This window comes from Camellia sinensis, chromosome 6 (genome assembly GCF_055761805.1).
Source record: "Camellia sinensis isolate YWXY chromosome 6, ASM5576180v1, whole genome shotgun sequence".
In the NCBI taxonomy this organism is placed as follows: domain Eukaryota; kingdom Viridiplantae; phylum Streptophyta; class Magnoliopsida; order Ericales; family Theaceae; genus Camellia; species Camellia sinensis.
The window spans coordinates 102,412,387-102,433,920 of record NC_138966.1 but is presented as its reverse complement, the minus strand read 5'-3'; positions in this window follow the sequence as shown (position 1 = coordinate 102,433,920).

Below are 21,534 nucleotides of genomic sequence, written 5' to 3'. Positions count from 1 at the left end.
CATCCGCATGCTTATTGCTATAGCACCGTTGTATAATCTAAAGATACATCAAATGGATGTCAAGACAACTTTCTTAAACGATGATCTAAATGAAGAGATCTATATAGAGCAACCCAAAGGGGGATACCAGGGCAAGAAAAGAAAGTTTGTCGTCTTGCAAAATATCTTTATGGATTAAAACAAGCACCTAAGCAATGACATGAAAAATTTGATCATGCTATGTTTACTAATGGGTTTAAGATAAACGAATGTGACAAGTGCGTCTATGTTAAAAACACTGACAAAGGTTATGTCATCGTTTGTCTTTATGTGGATGACATGTTTATCATTGGAAGCAGTCAAAACATGATCAAGTCAACTAAGCAAATGTTGAACAAAAGATTTGATATGAAAGACATGAGGGTCGTAGATGTAATATTATGAATGAAAATTACTAAAACATCTGATGGATATACATTATCTCAATCTCACTATATTAAGAAAATTCTTGGTAAATTTATCAAGGATGATATGAATGCAGCTAGAACACCTGTAGACATCAGTCTTTATTTATCGGAAAATAAAGGTGATGCGGTGTCTCAATTAAAATACTCCCAAATCATTGGAAGCCTAATGTACCTAATGAATTACACTTGTCCTGATATAGTTTATGCTGCCAGTAAATTAAGTAGATACACTAGTAATCCCAGAAAAGACCATTAGAAAGCAATCATTCGGGTTCTTAGATATCTAAGATTCACTCATGATCATGGTTTGAACTTTACTCGATATCTTGCAGTACTAGAAGGTTACTGTGTTGCCAATTGGATATCGGATACTAAAGATCAAAATCCACTAGTGTATATGTCTTTACTCTAGGAGGCGCTACTGTTTCTTGGAAATCTACAAAACAAACATGCATCGCACAATCCACAATGGAATCTAAGTTCATTGCTTTAGACAAAGCAGGAGAAGAAACAGAATGGCTTTGCCATTTTTTAGAAGACATTCCAATGTGGCCAAAACCTGTGCTAGTTATCTGCATTTATTGTGATAGTCAATCTGCAATAGGTAGGGCATAAAGTCATATGTATAATGGTAAGTCACAACATATTCGTCGTTAACATAATACCGTAAGGAAATTGCTCTCAAATGGAAAAATCTCAATAGATTATATAAAATCTAAAGAGAATATTGCGGATCCGTTAACAAAAGGTTTGACAAAAGAGCAATTGTATAGTTCATCAAAGGGGATGGGATTAAAGCCTATTACATAAGAGTCGTCATAATGGTAACCTTACTTATACGACTAGAGATCCCAAGAACTAAGTTCAAAGGGACAACTAAGTTATGTGTGGTCGCTAGAAATCACCAAGGGATTAAAATTCCCTACCCATTCCTATAGTGAGAATGATATCTGCAACATATGTTGTATGCAGGAGTTTAAGGATAAGCTTCTCTTTTAATGATTACTTATATCTTGATTTAGGAATAAAATCAAGACGAATATAAGAGATACTCCCAATAAGAATCACCTATACGAGTGTCAAACTGGGGCCAGTTCCATGAGAATGAAGAGGCTAAATTCTCTATAAGCACTCATGAACAACCAAGAGCGTTCAAGGCCAAAATGAACATAACCGTGAGAACCATGATGTGTCAAAAGATATTTTGTGTGAAATCTATTGTCTTGGCATACACAAACGGCTGAACAATTCAAGGCATCATGTCCATGGCTAAGCTAGTAAGTCCGATAGGTTATCCCTAAAGAAGGTTCAAGGCTGAAAGCTACCTATCCTGATGCAAGATATTTTTGATTTATACTTTTTCGACAAATTTTGCATATTGTTGCATTTCCGTTGTCATTAAATTCTATTCATGTGGGAGATTGTTAGAAAAAGTTTTGGAAAAACAAATTTTTCTTCAACTTTGGTCTATTTTTTAGGTGGGACCCATGCGCCAAAGTTGGCGGGTCTAAGTGGTAACGTGTTCTATGTCGCATTGTGATTTACGTAATATATTTTGTTACTCAAAACCATTATCGGATAAATGAGAAATTGAAGCTAAAGCGAGCTCCATGAAAATGGTGTTTTTGGTGAAATTTCCATTAAGGTTTGAAATAAGGCTTGTCCCACATTACTTTGGGAGGCAACCTTGGTGTGGGTTTATAAGGCTTGGGTTTTAAACTTGGGGTAGGCCCCAAGGGGCACTCAAGTTTTGTAGAGGGGGAAGTTATGGGGCAAAGTGGGCTAAACCCATTGGACCCAAAATAAACACAAACGCGCGCGCCGCCACTACCGTCCGTCCAGTCGGTCGGGCGAGTTGGGCTGGGCTGGGCTTGAGCTTGGATGTGAATGCATGGTGTGAAGTTGGGTTAGGCTTGTCCGGCCCAATGATTATCTTTTGGGGCCAAAAACATTTTGGATTTTTATTTTTCTAAAATTTAATTCTTACATTTTTTGAATTTAAATTTTGAAAATAATTTCGAAATGGTGTCCAGATTATTCCTACACCCACACAAGTCCATATATGTCCAAAAGAAACTGAACAGATTCAATTATCTGTTCAAAATTCAAACTGAACGGATTTTATCTGTTCAAAACAGTGCCTTACCTGTTCAATTCAAACTAGACAGGTTTTGTATCTGTCCGAACAGGTACCATACTTGTTGGATTCAAATCTGAAAAGTCACCGTTACACCTATAAATAGACAAGTCTCTCATTTGGTTTTTCACACAATTTTTGTCCTCAAATCTGCTATTGCTCTCTGTATTTTGTTGCATTTAATTTTCTGTGAGAAATAGTGTAAACACAAAGTATGTTCGTTGTGCGAATAATTTGTAGTGCTGCTATTATTTTTTGTTGATCATTTTATCCTGGGAGATAGACGTCCGCAATCTGAAAGTACCGTGGAGAAAACGAATTTATCTTAAGAACACAGTATTAAACACTAGACTTGATCAAAAGTTTATTTGAGAAAATAATAACGTAAGTGCCTTGGTTACTTTTTTGTTTAATTTTTTTTTTTTGTTCCAGAGTTTGGTTTTGTTTTTGTAACAAAATAAAAATCTATTTGTTATTTATTTATTTTTATACACGGTTTTGATTTTTGTAATCAAATAGTCTCTCTTGTTTCCTTTATTTCTTCTGTGTTTTGTTTGTTGTTAAGTACACAAATAGAATTTATTCTTAATACATTGAAGATTGTCCAACAACTCTCACCCACATACACAGAGAATAAGAGAAACTAATTAATTTGGCACTAAAAAAATGCAGCAGATTTGATGAGAGAGAGGGAGGGGGAGCAAGATTAAGAGAATCACTATTGTTTATAATCATTTAAAGTCGATTTCACTACTATAGAATCACTACTAAATTGGTGTAAATTTTGATGAGGTTGTCGGATAATGGTGGCTAATAAGGATAATGGTGATGAAGAATGGTGGTAGCAATAGAGGAGGAAGTCGTAAATTAGAGATTTCGCTCAAGAGATCGCATATTATATTCCATTTAAATTAGAGATCATTCATAGACTATAAAACATGAAAGGAAAATGTTATGGTGTGCACTTACATCCAGTACAATATTAATACAAGAATTCAGATTAAAAAAATATGAAGGAAAAAAATTATCGAAACACACAGTAAACTTATAAATACCTTTTACACATCCCCCTCCATCCCTTGGGTTAATGTCCTAAAATAGCATCCATCAACGAAATCGGGCATGAAACCCCACAAAACAACATCCATAAAAATAAATTCAGCTAATTGTACATAAATACCCCTAAAATATGTAAAAAATAGATAATAAGAAGGAAAATACATATATATATGAAATATGAGGACGCCGTACAATTGCCTTTTTACAAAGGGATGGATCTTCCCTCAGTTGATTGTACATAAATACCCCTAAAATAAGTAAAAATCGCCGATTAGTAAGTTAAAAAAATACACAATATACAATATATAAGGGCAAAATTGTCCCTTAACATGGGACGAAAGTTTACCGTACAATGCTAGGAACTCAAAAAAATTGCCAAATATGTGAGATCCACAATACCACTCCCATATAAATATTGTGTTAATATTTGATAATTCATTTATAGTCACTACCATTTTTGTATTGCATACATAGTTTTGCATGGCCGAAGCACTTTCCTATGGCTTGATAACTGTGTATAAACATGGGGAGATCTCGAAAAGCTAGAGTAACTACAATCATCCATCAACAAGACTGGAATTGGACTAGGCAGATATCTAGAGTGATCCAAAATATCTTCAAAAAATCAAAATATATTTTTGATTTTTATCTTTGTCAAATTAATTTCTAATTTTTCAAACAAATAAAAAAAATTGAAAAAAAAATTCTGAAACTAAACCAAACAGGGTGCATGTGTGAACATTGCAAGTTTATACATCGGTACTACTACAGGTGTTCACGAGTTGATTTGATTCGATTTGGCACTAAATTTAGAATCAACCCAATCATGATTGGTTCCAAGTTTTTGTACCCAAAACCAAACCAATCATGAACTAGAACTAACCCAACCCAACTCAATGTAGCTCGGATTGGTTCGGGTTAGAACCACGGTTCCACTATATTAAAAAGAAACAAATCAATCAATAATAAATAATTAAAATAAACAAGTCTTTAATCTTTAAATATAACACAAAACAAAGAGCAAAATATTATTTAATACAAGCCAATACAAATTAAATCGAACTCAAGCTTAAATATAATCAACACAAATTAAATCCATTAATACAATCAATATAAATTAAATCAACTACGAAATCTGACTCAATCTTCTAGTATTTCCTTCGTTTACTTAATAATTCTTGTATATGAAAAATAATTAGGTCCACTCTAATAGAGCACTAAAGTGAACACATAATAAAATTTTAAAATATATATACATAAATAGGTTCGGTTTTCAGCTTGGTTCGGTTTAGACAAGGCCTAAACCAATCTTATCGATTTGATGATGTAGAGGGTCAGAAATTAAACCCCAAATTAAGTATAGGCCTAAGTGCTGAGGTCGCCTTTCTGAGATGACTAGGAATGAAAAAAGTGCATGGGCCAAAGCCCAAGAGAAATGGGCCAACAATGGGCCGAAGCAGGTCTGACCCACCAAGCGTCCAAACGGACTCCATGAAGGAAAATGCCTAAGTTAAGTTGCAGACGTAACACATGCGATGGTCAAGTTGCAGAGGAAATACTTACGGCAGTCAAGTTGCTAAGGCACTTTGCCTCAGCGTCGCCATTCCCCAATAATGTTGGTTCAGCCGCCATCTGAAGTTGCTGAGGGAAAAAGAAAGCCGAAGCAACTAAGTTACAGAAGCGACACTTGTGATGGCCAAGTTGCTGAGGCACTTTGTCTCAGCGCCGCCATTCCAAGTATTGCCGGTGTCGCCGCCATTCCAAGTATTGTCAATTCTGCCACCACCTAGAGTTGTTGAGAGAATGAAAGAACCGAAGCAACTAAGTTACAGAGGCATTACTTACAGCGCCCAAGTTGCAGAGGCCCTTTATCGATGCCGCCATCTCCAATATTGTTGGTTTTGCCATTTGAACTTGTCGCAGGAAATGACTGTCGTAATAACTACAGCCGCCGCAACTAACTTGCGAAGGGAACATCCTGCCAAGGTGGTAACAGTCTTTAGGAAAAGCTTCCCATCTGCAAGTAAAGGCTAATGCTTGGCGCTGATAGCAAGCCCCAAGGCATTACTAGTCTAGGACTGATAGCAAGCCCCAAAGTTCATTACCTTGGTGTTGATAGCAGGCCTCAAGACTTACTGGTTGGAGTTGATAACAAGCCTAAAGATACCAGTTTACCACTGTAACCCCACGAAGATGGGAGCAGGACAGCCCGAGCGCAAGGGACTTCCTTTCTATTTACCCAGGTCACAAACCTACCTTAGTCGGACTGGCAGGACTAAGGAAGCCCCCTTGGGCTTGGTACTAAGGCACAGCATAGTTGATAGCAGGCTTGATTGTGGCCTTCACTCTGGGAAGCTAGGGAGTTTTTGGTTAGGTGGCTAAAGGTAGAGGTTTCACTAAGGTAAGCACGAATATAGTCGATAGCGGACTAATGGAGTCCTAAGAATGCATGTACTGGCCAAGTAGAACTGAGAAGGCAAGTGCAGCAATAAGGTTTACCGTTGCAAGTGCACTCGTTGAGGTTCGAGCTGAGATGGCAAGTGCAGTGGCAAACACTCCTGCTTCAATTGCACTTGTTGAGACTCAAAAGGGAGTTGTAATGCCAAACACTCCTATCGCAACTACACTTATTGAGGCTCAAAAAGGTAGTTGTAGAGGCAAACAGATAGTACACAATATATGCAGAGGGACACGTGACACCTTGAGCTTGGTGACTCAAGGTAGAATATTCCATGTGATCCTCTAGGACACATGTCCTCTCTCTATTTGGCCACTTGGTGTCCTCTTGGTACTAAGGAAAAGCCTATAAACAGGACCCACTTCCCAATGTTCGAAAAGAAGAATTTTGGAAATTTGGGAGAGATGCTGCATATTTGTGCACTGCCATACATTTCTTCTTGAGCTACCTGCTTCACCCTCACCCAGCTACTCACTCTCTATCTCCCCAAACGGTTGCTACTGCTCATCCTCCAACCATTCCACCATTGTTGGACCATTAGCATAGTTTTGCCTCTCTAATCACCTTCCTAACCTTGAGCCCCCTTACATTTCTGGCGACTCCATTGGGGAGGCTGCTTTGTTGATGGTTCATACTCGCAGTGGCTTATAAACTTCACTGGAAAAGATGGCAGATGATGAAGTTTAGTAACCCCCACGGTAGTAAGGCTCTTCCAATGGCAGAGCAGCACATATTGAAGACCATGACCACAGTGCTGTGGTTGAGGCGGTCCACTTACTCCAGGATACGCAGGGGGAGATCTTGGTAACTTTGCAAACTCTCACTGAGGCTATTATGGCCATGGTGTCTAGACCAGCTCTAGCGCAGGCATCTCTGCCTGTAACAGTCCCAAACCTAGTGCCTAACCTATTCTCTAGGAATCAAGCTCCGATCCAGGTGCCTCCGGTAGTACCCCAGGCAAACGGTGCGACTGCTGGTTCAGCTACCCAAGAGAAAACTGGACCGTTCCTGTAACAACCCTGACCTGTGATTAGTTGATCAACCATGATTAAGTATGCCTAATAAATAATTAAGATGAAATCCTCAGTTAATTACATGTGCATTGCATTATTTGTGGTCTTATCTGTCACTCATAGAAATATCTGTTTGAGTTTCCATTCTGCTCTGCAAATTGAAGGCCTTATCGACATCTGATTATGAAATTAACTTGATTTCTGTTTTAGTTAGAATTTTTAGAATTTTATGGTAGATTTGATTGAAATTCAATTCGAAACGATTAAATTAGAATAATTGATGTCCATTTGATTAATTGTAATTAGGCCTCATTAACTTAAGCGTATATAAGGCATAAGTGACCCTTAGTTACACTTTCACACACTCTTATATCTTCATTCTTGATGTCAAAAACATGACAGAGAGTGAGAGAAGGAAGAAAATTGAGATCAAAGCTAGAAGATGGGAGAATTGCTAGGAATAGTTGGAGAATTGAAGAGAATTAGGAGGTAAAACTTCTACACTTGTGAAATTAAGACTCTAGGTAAGAATTTTGTCCTTAAACTTTGTAATCAAGACTTTAATACAAGAATTCTTGAGAATTAAGCTAAGTTATGCAAGAGATGAGCTAATGAATTAGAAAAGGAGGATCATTCCATGCATGCATGCATATATTATGTTATTTTGAGTTTAAATTTCACTCGAGTCATACTTGCATGTGTCCATCTTGGCCTTGTTTTGAGAATTCATCACATTTCTTACCACATGACCTTAATTGATCATGTTTTGGAAGCCTTGAAGTCAAGATCAAGCATGCATGTTATGTTTTCAAAGAATTGAGTGTTGTTTTGCCCAATTGGCAAGCTTTTGGGCCTTGATTTTCTAAAATGATTTTGAATTCACCATGTTTTATCCATTTAGAAGTGTTTCCTCAAGTTTTTGGCCCTAAAGACCATGATTTGCAGCTTTGAAATTGAGTTTTGCACTTGGCAGAGCAATCTGGAAATTTCAAATTTTGCCTCTCCGCTTAAGCACCAGATCCTATGCTCGAGTGACCACTCCATGATTTGCACCTCCGCTCAAGCGACCTATAGTTGGCTCAAGCGTAACACACATGCTCCTAGAAGTTTACATGTTTTGCAGACTGCTCAAGTGACAATAGTTGCGCTGGAGCGAAGACCTCAGTCACACGCTCGAGCAGTCGTCAAACGAAAATTTCACACAACCAATACTTTTGCAGAGGTTACAAACCACTCAAGTAAGGGAATCTACGATTGAGCGACCACTCACATGTTTGGACGTCCGCTCGAGCAAATGAGGTTGCACTCGAGTGAGACCCATGTTTTCAGCAAATTTGACTAAGTGTTCTGAATCACATTTTGGCATCCTCATTGTATCCTAGGCATTCCTAAGCCCTATTTAAGATACAATAATAAGGAAAAGAGGTAGAACACACCAATATAAGAAAGAACTAAGTTACGATTTTGGGTATGTGATTCTGTACGTATTCGTTCTATGTCTGTGTAGGTCACGCGCCGTAAGTTATCTAATCAGCCTACTCTGTCTGTTTGCTTTGGAACCATCTGTGAGTAATAACTTTGTAAACTATGTTTAATTACAAGTATTTTTTGACTGATATGATACGATCTATTTTCTGAAATGCTATTTTATGAATCATGAATGAATGTCCATTTTTCTGAAATGTATTTGTGGCATCTTTAGTTCTCGTGGCCCTTACCTGGGGGTAACAATACCGTGGTCCATGTGCATGTGGCCCTCACCCGAGGGTAACAATACTGAGGCCTATATTTACGTGGCCCTCGCTCGAGGGTAACAATACCGAGGCCTATATTCATGTGGCCCTCGCCCGAGGGTAACAATACCAAGGCTTATATTCACGTGGCCCTCGCCTAAGGGTAACAATACCATGGCTACTTGTGCACAAGGTATGGACCCATGTGGTCGTTGGTACCGACTATACAAATTTGATATGTTATGATAGTTAAATGGATGTACTACAAATATCTGCTTATGATTTCTGGATAAGTATGTGGGTCTGAATTTGTTTTTGATCTGAAATCTGATTTAGGACATCATTTATTAAACTCTTTACTTAGTTATTATTTACTGGGCTTCGCTCATCATTCATGTGTATATGTAGGTGACCAGACGCATAACCAAACTCAATGACGACCACCTAAGAGTTTTTGTCAGCCAGCCTTCGTGCCTCCCGAGGAGGTTCCGTATGTCTTGTAGTCTTGTTTTGTAAACGCATAAGGCTTTGTTTTCTCTCCAGATTATGAACAAGTTTCACGTTAACTGTATATTGGGCTAAGTCTCTTTTGGCTATATTTGTAATCAATGTGATGTAAGACTACTACATTATAACGTCACGTCTATGTATATAAGGTTTAAAATATTTTTGTCCCATACATGTCTCCACAGCTCAATGGACTATGTATGTTTTTTTATTTGCTTCTGTAGTCCTAAATTATAAGTTATTCTGTTCAGAGGCCTTTGGTAATCCAAGGATTACTAGCCGGTTATGATGCTAAACCTATAGGGATGTGTTTGAGTCGTAACAGAGTGGTATTAGAGCACACACGTTATACCACACATACGAGTCCATATGAGCTATAGGATGTCCTAGTAAGAGTTAAGGGCATTCTATCTGCATGTGTGAGTGTGTATTAATTTATGTACATGAGAAAACTGTATCTGAACATAACACATGAAATTGAAATGAACGAACTGGGAGTGAATGTTTCGAACATTGTGAAAAGAACTATTTGCCTATATTTATTGTTCTCCTGTTTCCCTATGGCAATGGAAAATACAAGAAATGGTGATACAACAGGGTCCTCTAAGCCTCGAATGAGCCGAATGGAACAAATGCTCGCAGCCTTAACTGAAGCAATGACACAGTAACAAAGGCAACAACATTTACCTCCCCCATCTCTGTCGGTACAAGTTAAACCGGACAACAATGACATAATCAACCTCACTCAGAAATTCATAAAGATGAAACCACCAACCTTGTTTGAGGGTATTGAACTCCTAAAGGCAGAAACATGGCTACTGGAAATGGAGAAGCTATTTGAAGTATTCCCGTGCTCTGAGACACAAAAAGTCCTTTTGGCCACCTACACTTTAAAAGATGAAGCGCGAAGATGGTGGTTATTAATCCACGATAGCAATGGGAACATGACATGGGCTCAATTCAATGAAATCTTCTACAACAAGTACTTTCCCCAATGCTCTAGAGATCGGAAAGTGCCGAAATTTTAAGAACTCAAGCAAGGCAAATGTCTGTAGCCGAGTATAAGGCTAAGTTCACTAAGTTGGCTAGATTTTCTCCTTATATGGTTGACACAGATTACAAAAAAGGCCCGAAAATTTGAAGGGGGATTGAATCTGGACATGTTTGATCGAGTAGGCGTCCTAAAGTTACCTACATATGTGGAAGTACTTGATAGAGCATTGATGGCAGAGGCTATTTTGGTAGCAAAGAAACAAGCTCCAACTCCAATAACTGAATGAAATGGTAAAAGATTTGAATTTAATTTCAAGAGGGGTAGGTCATTTCCAAAAAGGCAGAATACAGGATCCTCCAGTAACTTTAGTCAAAATAGTGGCTCTATTCCAAACTGTCCCGATTGCAGAAGGAAGCATAAAGGTGCATGTTACCGTGCATCAGGTGTGTGTTTTCGGTGTGGCAAGACTGGCCACATGGTTAAGGATTGTCCGATGAGATTCAAGGATGTTAACTGTCCTTCAGCAAGTTCAGTCGGGTCTGCTTCCGTAGCAAGGTCAAATGTAAGAACTAATGTCAGGGGTAACATTGGAAATGAAACGTTAAGGCAAGGAAGAGTATTCGCACTAGTGCCCAGAGATGTACAGAACACCAAGTCTTTGGTGTCAGGTATAATTTTCGTTTGTGCCCATGATGCATATGTCTTGATAGATTCTGGTTCCACACATTCATTTGTGTCGCATGCCTTTTCTCGGAAATTAACTAGACCCTTAGAATCCATGAATTATTTATTGTCTATATCTACGCCATCTAGGAGTTCTATGGTATATGCGTATGTGTATCCGGTATGTGATATTGTGATTAGTAATGTGACGTTATATGTTGATTTGTTGCCTTTAGGAATTGATCATTTTGACTGCATATTGGCTATGGACTGGTTAACGAAGTACTGTGCATCTATTGACTGCGTGAATAACTTTGTTGTATTTCATCCACCTGGGCTACCAGAGTTTGTGTTTGCTAGGAAAGGGTAGTTCCTCCCTCATACTTGATTTACACCATGAAAGCTGTTAAATTGCTTAGAAAATGATGTATGGGCTATATGTGTTGTGTTTTGACTGAGATTTCTGCTAGTCCTAATGTGGGAACCATTCCTATAGTTTGTGAATTTTTCGATGTGTTTTTGAATGAATTGCCAAGGGACTTAATTGATAGGGAGATTGAATTCACCATTGATGTAATACCTGAAACACAACCAATTTCTAAAACCCCTTACTGAATGTCAACTTCTGAATTGAAAGAATTAAAAGCTCAGCTCCAAGAACTCTTAGACAAGAAATTCATCTACCCGAGCCCTTCCCTATGGGGTGCTCCAATTTTATTTGTCAAAAAGAAAGATGGATCTTTAAGGCTGTGCATAGACTATCGAGAGTTGAACAAAGTGATTATCAAGAACAAATACCCACTACCCCGAATAGATGACCTATTTGACTGACTTTAGGAAGCCCAAGCGTTTTCTAAAATTGACCTTAGATTCGGGTATCACCAGTTAATGGTCAAGGTAGAAGACATAGAGAAAACTGCATTCAGAACTAGATATGGGCACTATGAATTTTTGGTAATGTCATTCGGAGTAACTAATGTACCTTCGGTGTTCATGGATTTAATGAATAAGGTGTTTAAACAATTTATGGATGAATTTATTGTTGTTTTTATTGATGATATATTGATTTACTCCAAAAGTAGAGAAGAACATGAAACTCATCTGAGAATTGCCTTACGAATCTTGAGAGAAAAGAAATTTTATGCAAAACTTTCCAAATGTGAATTTTGGCTTGACAGTGTAGCATTTCTGGGACATGTAATCAACAAAGATGGCATATCGGTGGATTTACAGAAAATTGAGGCCATTATAGACTGGCCAAGACCAACCAATGTATTAGAAATCCGAAGCTTTCTGGGATTTGCAGGTTATTATCGCAGATTCGTGAAAGATTTTTCAAAACTTGCTATGCCATAAACACAGTTAACATAGAAAAATGTATCATTTGATTGGACCGATCAGTGGGAATCAGCCTTCCAAGAACTGAAGACTAGATTGATAATTGCACCAATTCTGACATTGCCCAACGGAACCGATGGGTTCTAGATTTATAGTGATACTTCCTCCAAAGGCTTGGGGTGTGTGTTAATGCAAAATGGGTAGGTAATTGCATATGCTTCTCGGCAACTCCAACCGCATGAAAAGAACTATCCAACGCATGACCTTGAACTAGCAGTTGTTGTGTTTGCTCTAAAAATTTGGTGACACTATCTGTATGGTGTGACTTGCAAGGTGTATACCGACCATAAAAGTTTGAAGTATTTCTTTACGCAAAAGGACTTGAACATGAGATAGAGACAGTGGCTTGAATTACTAAAAGACTATGATTTACATATTTTGTATCATCTGAGGAAAGCCAATATTATTACAGATGCTTTGAGCCAGAAATCCATTGCCAATTTTCTATGTTTGCTCACCGGTAAAAGAGAGTTGTTATGCGACTTAGAGAATGATGAGATTGAAATTGTGTTACGTGAACAGGGCGGGATCGTAGCCGCCATTTCTACTCAACCTACAATCATTGAAGAGAATAGAGAGAAGCAACTTGAAGATGAGTTCATGAAAAAGATTGTGGAGGAATTTGAGTCAAAATCGAGGCCGGGATTTGTGCTTGAGAATAATGTGTTGAAGTTTCAAAATAGACTTTGTGTACCAGATTCTTCTAATTTAAGAAAGCGTGTTATGATTGAAGCTCGCAATTCTAAGTTTGCTATGCATCCGGGGAATACAAAGATGTACCATGACTTGAAAGCAAATTTCTGGTGGCCAGGAATGAAGAAAAGCATTGCTGACTTTGTGGCTAGATGCTTACATTACCAACAAATTAAAGCTGAACATCAACGATCCGCTGGATTACTTCAGCCGCTTCCAATACCGGAATGGAAGTTAGAGCATATTACTATGGATTTCATTGTCGAACTGCCTCGCTCTCCTCGAGGTATGAATTCTATTTGGGTCATTGTTGATTGTTTAACTAAATCTACTCACTTTTTACCTATCAAATCTTTGTATAATGCGGATAAGGTGGCTAATTTGAATGTCAATGAGATTATGAAATTACATGGGGTTTCAATGTCCATAGTATCTGACAGAGATCCCAAGTTTACTTCGAGATTCTAGCAGAGTTTGCAACAAGATTTGGGGACTGAGCTGAGATTAAGTAGTGCTTATCACCCACAGACAGATGGCCAATCTGACCGAACCATTCAAACATTGGAGGACATGTTACGGATGTGTGTGTTAGACTTTCAAGGCAATTGGGAGACCTACATTCCATTGGCCGAATTTGTGTATAATAATAGCTATCATTCGAGTATCGGTATGGCCCCTTATGAAGCTTTGTACAGTAGGAAATGTCGTTCTCCTATCTGTTGGGCTAAAATAGGTGATAGCCTTTTGTTGGGACCAGAACTTGTGCAGGAAACAACAAAAAATGTGAAATTGATTCAACAAAGATTCAAAACTGCACAAAGTCGCTAAAAGAGTTATGCAGATGTTCGAATAAGAGATAAGGAATATGAAGTAGGGGATCACGTGTTTATCAAAGTAACTCCGATGAAAGGCCAAATGCGATTTGGAGTGAAAGGCAAACTAGCACCAAGATATGTGGGACCATATGAATTCCTTGAAAAGATCAACCCAGTGACGCATCGAGTAGCCTTACCACCAGTCGTAAAATATATGGATAATGTTTTCCACGTCTCCATGCTTTGGGACTATCTATGAGATCCATTGCATGTCATTGAACTAACACACATGCTTTTGAAAGATTACTACACCTATGAGGAGAGGCTAATTCAGATTGTGAACCGTCGGATTAAAAGATTGAGAAACAAAGAGATACCGTTGGTAAAAATTGATTGGCAAAACCACAGAGGGACCTATGCAACTTGGGAAATGGAGGAAGATATGATGAAAAGATATCCTAAATTGTTTCCTTTGGATCCAATGTTTTTCCAAAATGAAGGTAATTCGAGTTTGGAGGACCAAACTCTTTAAGGGGGGATGATTGTAACAACCCTAACCTGTGATTAGTTGATCAACCATGATTAAGTATGCCTAATAAATAATTAAGATGAAATCCTGAGCTAATTATATGTACATTGCATTATTTGTGTTTCTATCTATCACTCGTAGAAATATCTGTTTGAGTTTCCATTCTGCTCTGCAAATTGAAGGCCTTATCGGCATCCGATTACGAAATTGACTTGATTTCTATGTTGGATAGAATTTTTAGAATTTTATGGTAGATTTGATTGAAATTCAATTCGGAACGATTAAATTAGAATAATTGATGTTCATTTGATTAATTGTAATTAAGCCTCATTAACTCAAGCCTATATAAGGCATAAATGACACTTAGTTTCACTTTCACACACTCTTATATTGTAACGGCCCCAAAATGTGTATAAGAAATTATCTTTATTTACCTATGGGTTAATATGCTTTAATGTGATTATATCTTTTGAATTAAAGCATTATCTGTTGAGTTACAACTTTAAAATTGAAATTGCCGACCTTTATGGGTTCAGAAATCGAAATTGGGTACATAGATATGTTAAAGGGAATTTTTAGAGCTATTTGGGAAAATTAATTAGAAATTCATTTCGTCAGATTCGTTAAGGTGTGTTTGGCTGGTTAATTTTGTACTGTAAATTGAAGGCCTTAGAGGCATCAGAAACCAGAACGGAGTACATAGTTATGATCAACATAATTTTTTAGAGTCATCTGGGAAGTTTAATTGGAATTCAATTTCGTATAATTCGTAAGGGCGTGTTTGGCTCTCCCAAATTGTGATAAGCTTATATATAGTTAGATGTAGAGATATATATGAGATATATGAGTTGAACTCAAGATATTTGAGCCAAAAATATCTAAGGGAGAGAGAGAGAGAGAGAGAGAGAGAGAACCATGCAAGGGAGAGAGAGAATGAGAGACAAAAACTCTCTAAGAGAAGCTTAACATTCATGGTGGCTTTGAAGATGATTGAAGAGAATTGAAGAGAGATGACGAAGATCAACCATGAAGCTTGGGAAAATTGAAGAGATTAAGGGGGAAAACAAGGAATTGAGTTAAGGTATGTGGTATTATCTTTGTAAATAATTCATCTACTGCATGAAATCAAGGATTGACTTGGAAGATTAATATGTAAATGAACAAGTGTGTTGGGTTATGAATGAAATGGGTGAAACTCAAGGAATTGAACCTTGATTTCCTTAAATTTGCTTGAATTGGGTTCAATCTTAAGAATGATTCATGGAATAACAAGTTTTTGTGTGAAAATCAACCATGTGTAAGATGTATTTATATGATTTTGGGGTATATATTATGGAAGTTTGATTATATAGAAAGATGAGACTTGAACTTCTAACTTTGAGCAATGTTGATGTAATTGAGATGAAATTCTATTTGAATGATGTTAGTTTATTATGTTGTGGGAGTAATTTTGCATGTTTTTGAGTGGTTAGAGTTGAAATATAGCATAAAAAGTGGAAAAATAAGTGTTAAGAGTCAACAAACTTTTTCGAACAGTAAAACTGACCCAGAGCTGCACATGCAGCGGGTCTTCCCACGTGCAACAGTCTATTTCCAACACCAAGTTTGATTCTGCTAAAAAAGCACATGGTCCCGCACGTGCGGCCCAATTCCCACACGTGCTGCCCTGTTTCCCGCACGTGCGGGACAGCTCTATTTCAGCCAAATTCAAATAAGCATAACTCTCATATCTGGATTCCGTTTTGAGTGATTCTTCGGCCTAAATTCAAGCCCCAAAAGTCTAGTTTCTAATGGTGGTGGCCTCACTCCAAAATTCTAAGTACACAAATAGTTATGCCCAAATTAGTGATGATTGTTCACTTTCTATCTACCGATTTTGTGCCATTTCTTCTTCTAAACCATTTTCCTTTCGATTCCTCCTATTTTCCTAGACACGGATTATAACCTATTAAAAATTAATGAATTTAGAACCACCACGGCTGATTGATTAAAGAGAACAAGAAAGAGATTGATTATATCCTCATATTATGCTATGTGCATTGTGTTTGTAGGCCAAGTCGAGGACATCATCCCATCGCTACCGGAAGCCCATCACTGTGAGTAATATTAGTGTAACGATATGTTTTATTTACTTCCTGTGATTATGATTTATGTATTGTTGCTTGTTAATGGCATATACCATTGACATCGTGCTTTAATTGAATTAATGGACATAATTGAATGATGGCTTAATATGGACTTAAGGTCGTTTTGTTCCTATTATTAAAAGTGGGCCTGAGGCCATTGTGGTGTGAATTGTTTATGTCTCATGGCCCTAAGGCCGAGGGAGATGGAGACATGCCGATGTTCCGTCTACCCTATAATGATATGAACTATATTTGATTAATGGCTCTACGGCAAGGGCGGTGGAGACATGTCGATGTTCCATCTTCCCTATTTTGTTCTGGACAGCTGTCGTTATGTTGGGCCTAAGGTCATTTCACATCATATGTGGGCCCGAGACCGTTCTGTATTACATGTGGGCCTAAGGCCGTTTCGTATCATATGTAGGCCCGAGGCTGTTCTGTATTACATGTGGGCCTAAGGCCGTTTCGTATCATATGTGGGCCTGAGGCCGTTTTGTATTTCATGTGGGCCTAAGGCCGTTTCGTATCATATGTGGGGTCGAGGCCGTTCTGTATTATATGTGGGCCTAAGGCCGTTTTGTATCATATGTGGGCCTGAGGCCGTTCTATATTACATGTGGGCCTGAAGCCATTCTGAATATGATTATGAATAAGATCTGTGTATGGTTTGATATGCATATTTACATTCTCTAAGACTATACTTGTTTAACTAACCTCCTTACACTGCTATTATTCACTGAGCCTTGCTCACTCCGTTTTTATGTATATTTATGTAGGTGAGCCATCAGGAACCGGCACTAGAATTGTATTGAGATCCACCTGTCTGCCAAGCTACCTGGGGTACGCCTCCGTGCTGAGGCCTTAATTTTGATTACTGGGAGTTATGAATTTTATGGAGTCTTATACAAGTGTGTGTGTGAGATCTGTATAATTCTGGGATTATTGTAAATATGGAAACGTAATTAAAGAATTTCATTACTCTAAATTTTCATATATGTACAAGCTCAATGGGCATTCTATTTATGTTGTTATTTGCTTCCGCTTAAGGCCCCGTATTCGAATAAATATTCGTGAAATTTTGTTTTGAGGCCTATGTACAGGCTGGTCATGGACCAAACTTTTTAGGAGCGGGTTTGGGTCATGATATATATCTTCATTCTTGATGCCAAAAATGTAAGAGAGAGTGAGAGAAGGAAGGAAATTCATATCAAAGCTAGGAGAGGAGAGAATTGCTAGGAATAGTTGGAGAATTGAAGAGAATTGGAAGGTGAAACTTCTACACTTGTGCAATTAAGACTCTAGGTAATAATTTTGTCCTTAAACTTTGTAATCAAGACTTTAATACAAGAATTCTTGAGAATTAAGCTAAATTATGCAAGAGATGAGCTAATGAATTAGAAAAGGAGGATCATTCCATGTATGCATGCATATATCACGGTATTTTGAGTTTACACTTAAATCGTAACCAAATATATAACTCAAAACTTAATTCAAAAATTATCTTCAAACTTCATAATCAAACACATAACTCAAAACTCCATACTACTTTCAAAACTCTACACTCAAATCGTAACCAAATACATAACAAAAAAATTAAAATATTTAAAAATATATTTATAAAATAGAATTATATATTTAAAATAAAAATAATAATTTTTAAAAATTTTAAAAATATATTTATAATATTTTAAAAAATACAACACATAAATGTATGAAATATAGTACATATTAAAATAAATAAATAAATATTTTAAATATTTTAAAAATACCCTAAAAAAATAAATCCAAAATTTTTTAAAATATAACTCAAAACTCTTTTCAAAACTTATAACCAAACAAAATTTTTTCTTTTCAAAACTCATAACTCAAAATACAATTCCACACTCAAATCTTGAATCTAAAAATAATTTTAAAAAATAAAATAAAAAATATTCTTTTCATTTTTTTCTTTTAAAATAGAGCCTTGGAAAAAAAATTCTTTTAAAATAATTTCAAAAATTTTCAAAACTCATAACCAAATCATAACTCAAAACTACTCAAGACTTAATTTAAAAATTATTTTTTCAAAACTGATAACCAAGCACATAACTCAAAACTTAATTCAAAACTCTTTTTAAAACTCAAAACTAAACTTTTTTCAAAACTTTATTTTAAAAGAAAAAAAATTTTAAAATATTTTTTAATTTTATTTTTTAAAATTATTTTTAGAATTATGATTTGAGTGTGAAGTCTTATTTTAAGTTATGAGTTTTGAATTGGGTTTTGAAAAGAGAAAATTTGTTTGACTATAAGTTTCGAAAAGAGTTTTGAGTTGTATTTTAAAATTCTTTAGATTTATTTTATTAGGGTAAAAATTTTGCATTTTAAATATTTATTCATTTATTTTAATGTGTACTATATTTCATACATTTATGTTTTTTATTTTTTAAAATATTTTAAATATTTTTTTTTTAATTTTTTTAAAAAAATAATTTTTTTTATTTGAAATATATAGTTTTTATTTTAATTATTTTATTTTATTTTATAAATATATTTTTAAAAATTAACTTTTTGTTATTGTTTGGTTACGATTTAAGTGTAAAGTTTTAAAAGTAGTGTGGAGTTTCAAGTTATGTATTTGATTATAAGGTTTGAAAATAATTTTTGAATTAAGTTTTGAGTTATGTGTTTGGTTATGACTTGAGTGTGGAGTTGTGTTTTAAGTTTAAAATGTTAAAATTAAAAAATCAAAATATTTACAAAATAAAATAAAATATTTAAAATAAAAATTACATATTTAAAATAAAAAAAATAAAATTTTCTTAAATATTTTTTTATATTTTAAAAAAATAAATTTAAAAAAGGTCATTTTGTGGGTCAATAGAGGCATCAGGTCAACAGAGGAACAAGAACAAAGATGGTATCATCTTTTTGTGCTCAAAAGGAAGGGTAATAAGGTCACTTATTCTATGCAAGTAACATCGTTTGTTCTAATTTGACGGAATTGGAGAATTTGAAGAATGTCAGGTAAAGTAGAGAAGGTTACTATAATTATTGAAACTACAGGAGAGGTCCCTCTATTTGTCAGAAACCGCATGGGAGGTCAGTGTAATTTACCCCCCAAAAAATTGAACAGATAGACAAAAAATTCGAACAGATAGTCAAAAAATTTGAATGAATAGAAAATAATTTGAATAAATATATATATATATATATATATATATATGTATATTTGAACAGATAGTCAAACAATTAATAGATAAATTAAGGGGTAAAATTGAAAACAAAATGTCATTCAAAATAAGCAAAATGACTTTTCACAAAATGCGGACTTCTTACTAATAAAAAATATCCACTGAACCTAATGTCTTATGTCTTCTTTAGGTTGGACTTTTTGACAATTGACTCAATAAAATACTACAAACTTATTTCATCAAATAATACAAATATAGATAATTGATGAAAGAGAAATTGTATTACCATAGGTTAAGTATATCCCAACTAGGTCATCACCTATTAGCCCACCAATCATTTGCATTATAATTCATCTCAATAATGTAATAAAAACATTATGAAATGAAATATTGAAATATCAATTAAAAAATTAATATATATTAATTAACAATTAATGTAAAAAAATTAGTAGCTAATAAATATTAACTCAAACAATTAATGTTACTGAATGACGAATGCGATACAAAAATTAGTTTATTATTGTGAAAGTTTGTTCTTGCACAATTATAATTGTCACTTAAAAATTAGACTTGAAAGTTAACTAAAAGAGTTGAGAGTTGATAAATTATGAGAGTTTGTGAGAGAGATTTGTTTGTGAGAAAATAACATGGGGAGAGGGGTGTATTTCGAGTAATTTGGAAGGGGTTAGAAAAAGGGTATGGATTCTCTTAAATTGTCATCTCAATTTGAGAGACTGTTTAGGTTTAGTAGGCTCATTTTTGGACCAATTTCGGTGATTCGAACTGTTTGCTTTTTAGGACTTGCTAAGTAAAATATTCATGAAAAAAATAAAGATTATTGAATATCGATAACTATATGTTTGACACATTTGTTTTAAAAAAATTAATGACAAATATAATTTCAAAAATAGTCATCCTTTTTTGGTAATACAAATTTGATTTAAATATATAGCTGGTCGACAGGTCAGGCCGAGCCAAACGACCAAGCTCTCAAGCCAGCCAAAAAACACACGACCCAATACCAATCTTGGGGGTTCAAGCCTAACTTGGTCGGACCACAGGCAGGTTTCGAGCTAAAAGGCTATTTTTACACTCTTACTTGACACATTAATTCTTATTAATGTAGTAGTGGTACATCGCATAGTATATATAAAATTTGGTAAACAAAATGATTATTAGAGCATTATTATTTAGTTTTAGAATCATGATTTGAGTGTGGAGTTATGTTTTGAAATATGAGTTTTGAGTTGAGTTTTGAAAAGAAAAAATTTGTTTGGTTATGAGTTTTGAAAAAAGTTTTGAGTTGTATTTTGAGTTTTGAATTTTTGAATTTTGAGTTGTATTTTGAAATTTTTTAGATTTATTTTTTTTAATATTTAAATATTTTTAAAAAATTCTTAAATTTATTTTTTAGGATAATTATATATTTTTTTAATGTGCGCTATATTTACTACATGTGTGCGCTATATTTTTTTTAAATATTTAAAATTTAAAATGAGTTGTATTTTTTATTTTAAATATATCATTTTTATTTTTATTTTTATTTTATTTTATTTTAGATATTTTATTTCATTTTTACATATTTTAAATATATTTTTTAAATTTTTTTACTTTTGTAAATATTTAATTTTTTTTTAAATTTAAATTTTTTTTGAATCGTTCATATATATTTAAATTATAACAAATTATTTGGCCAGTACTTAAAGAAAATGACAAAATATTTTTTTCAAAAAAATAAAAAATATTTTTCTTCAAAAAATAAAATAAACAAAATATTGTTTGAAATTTTG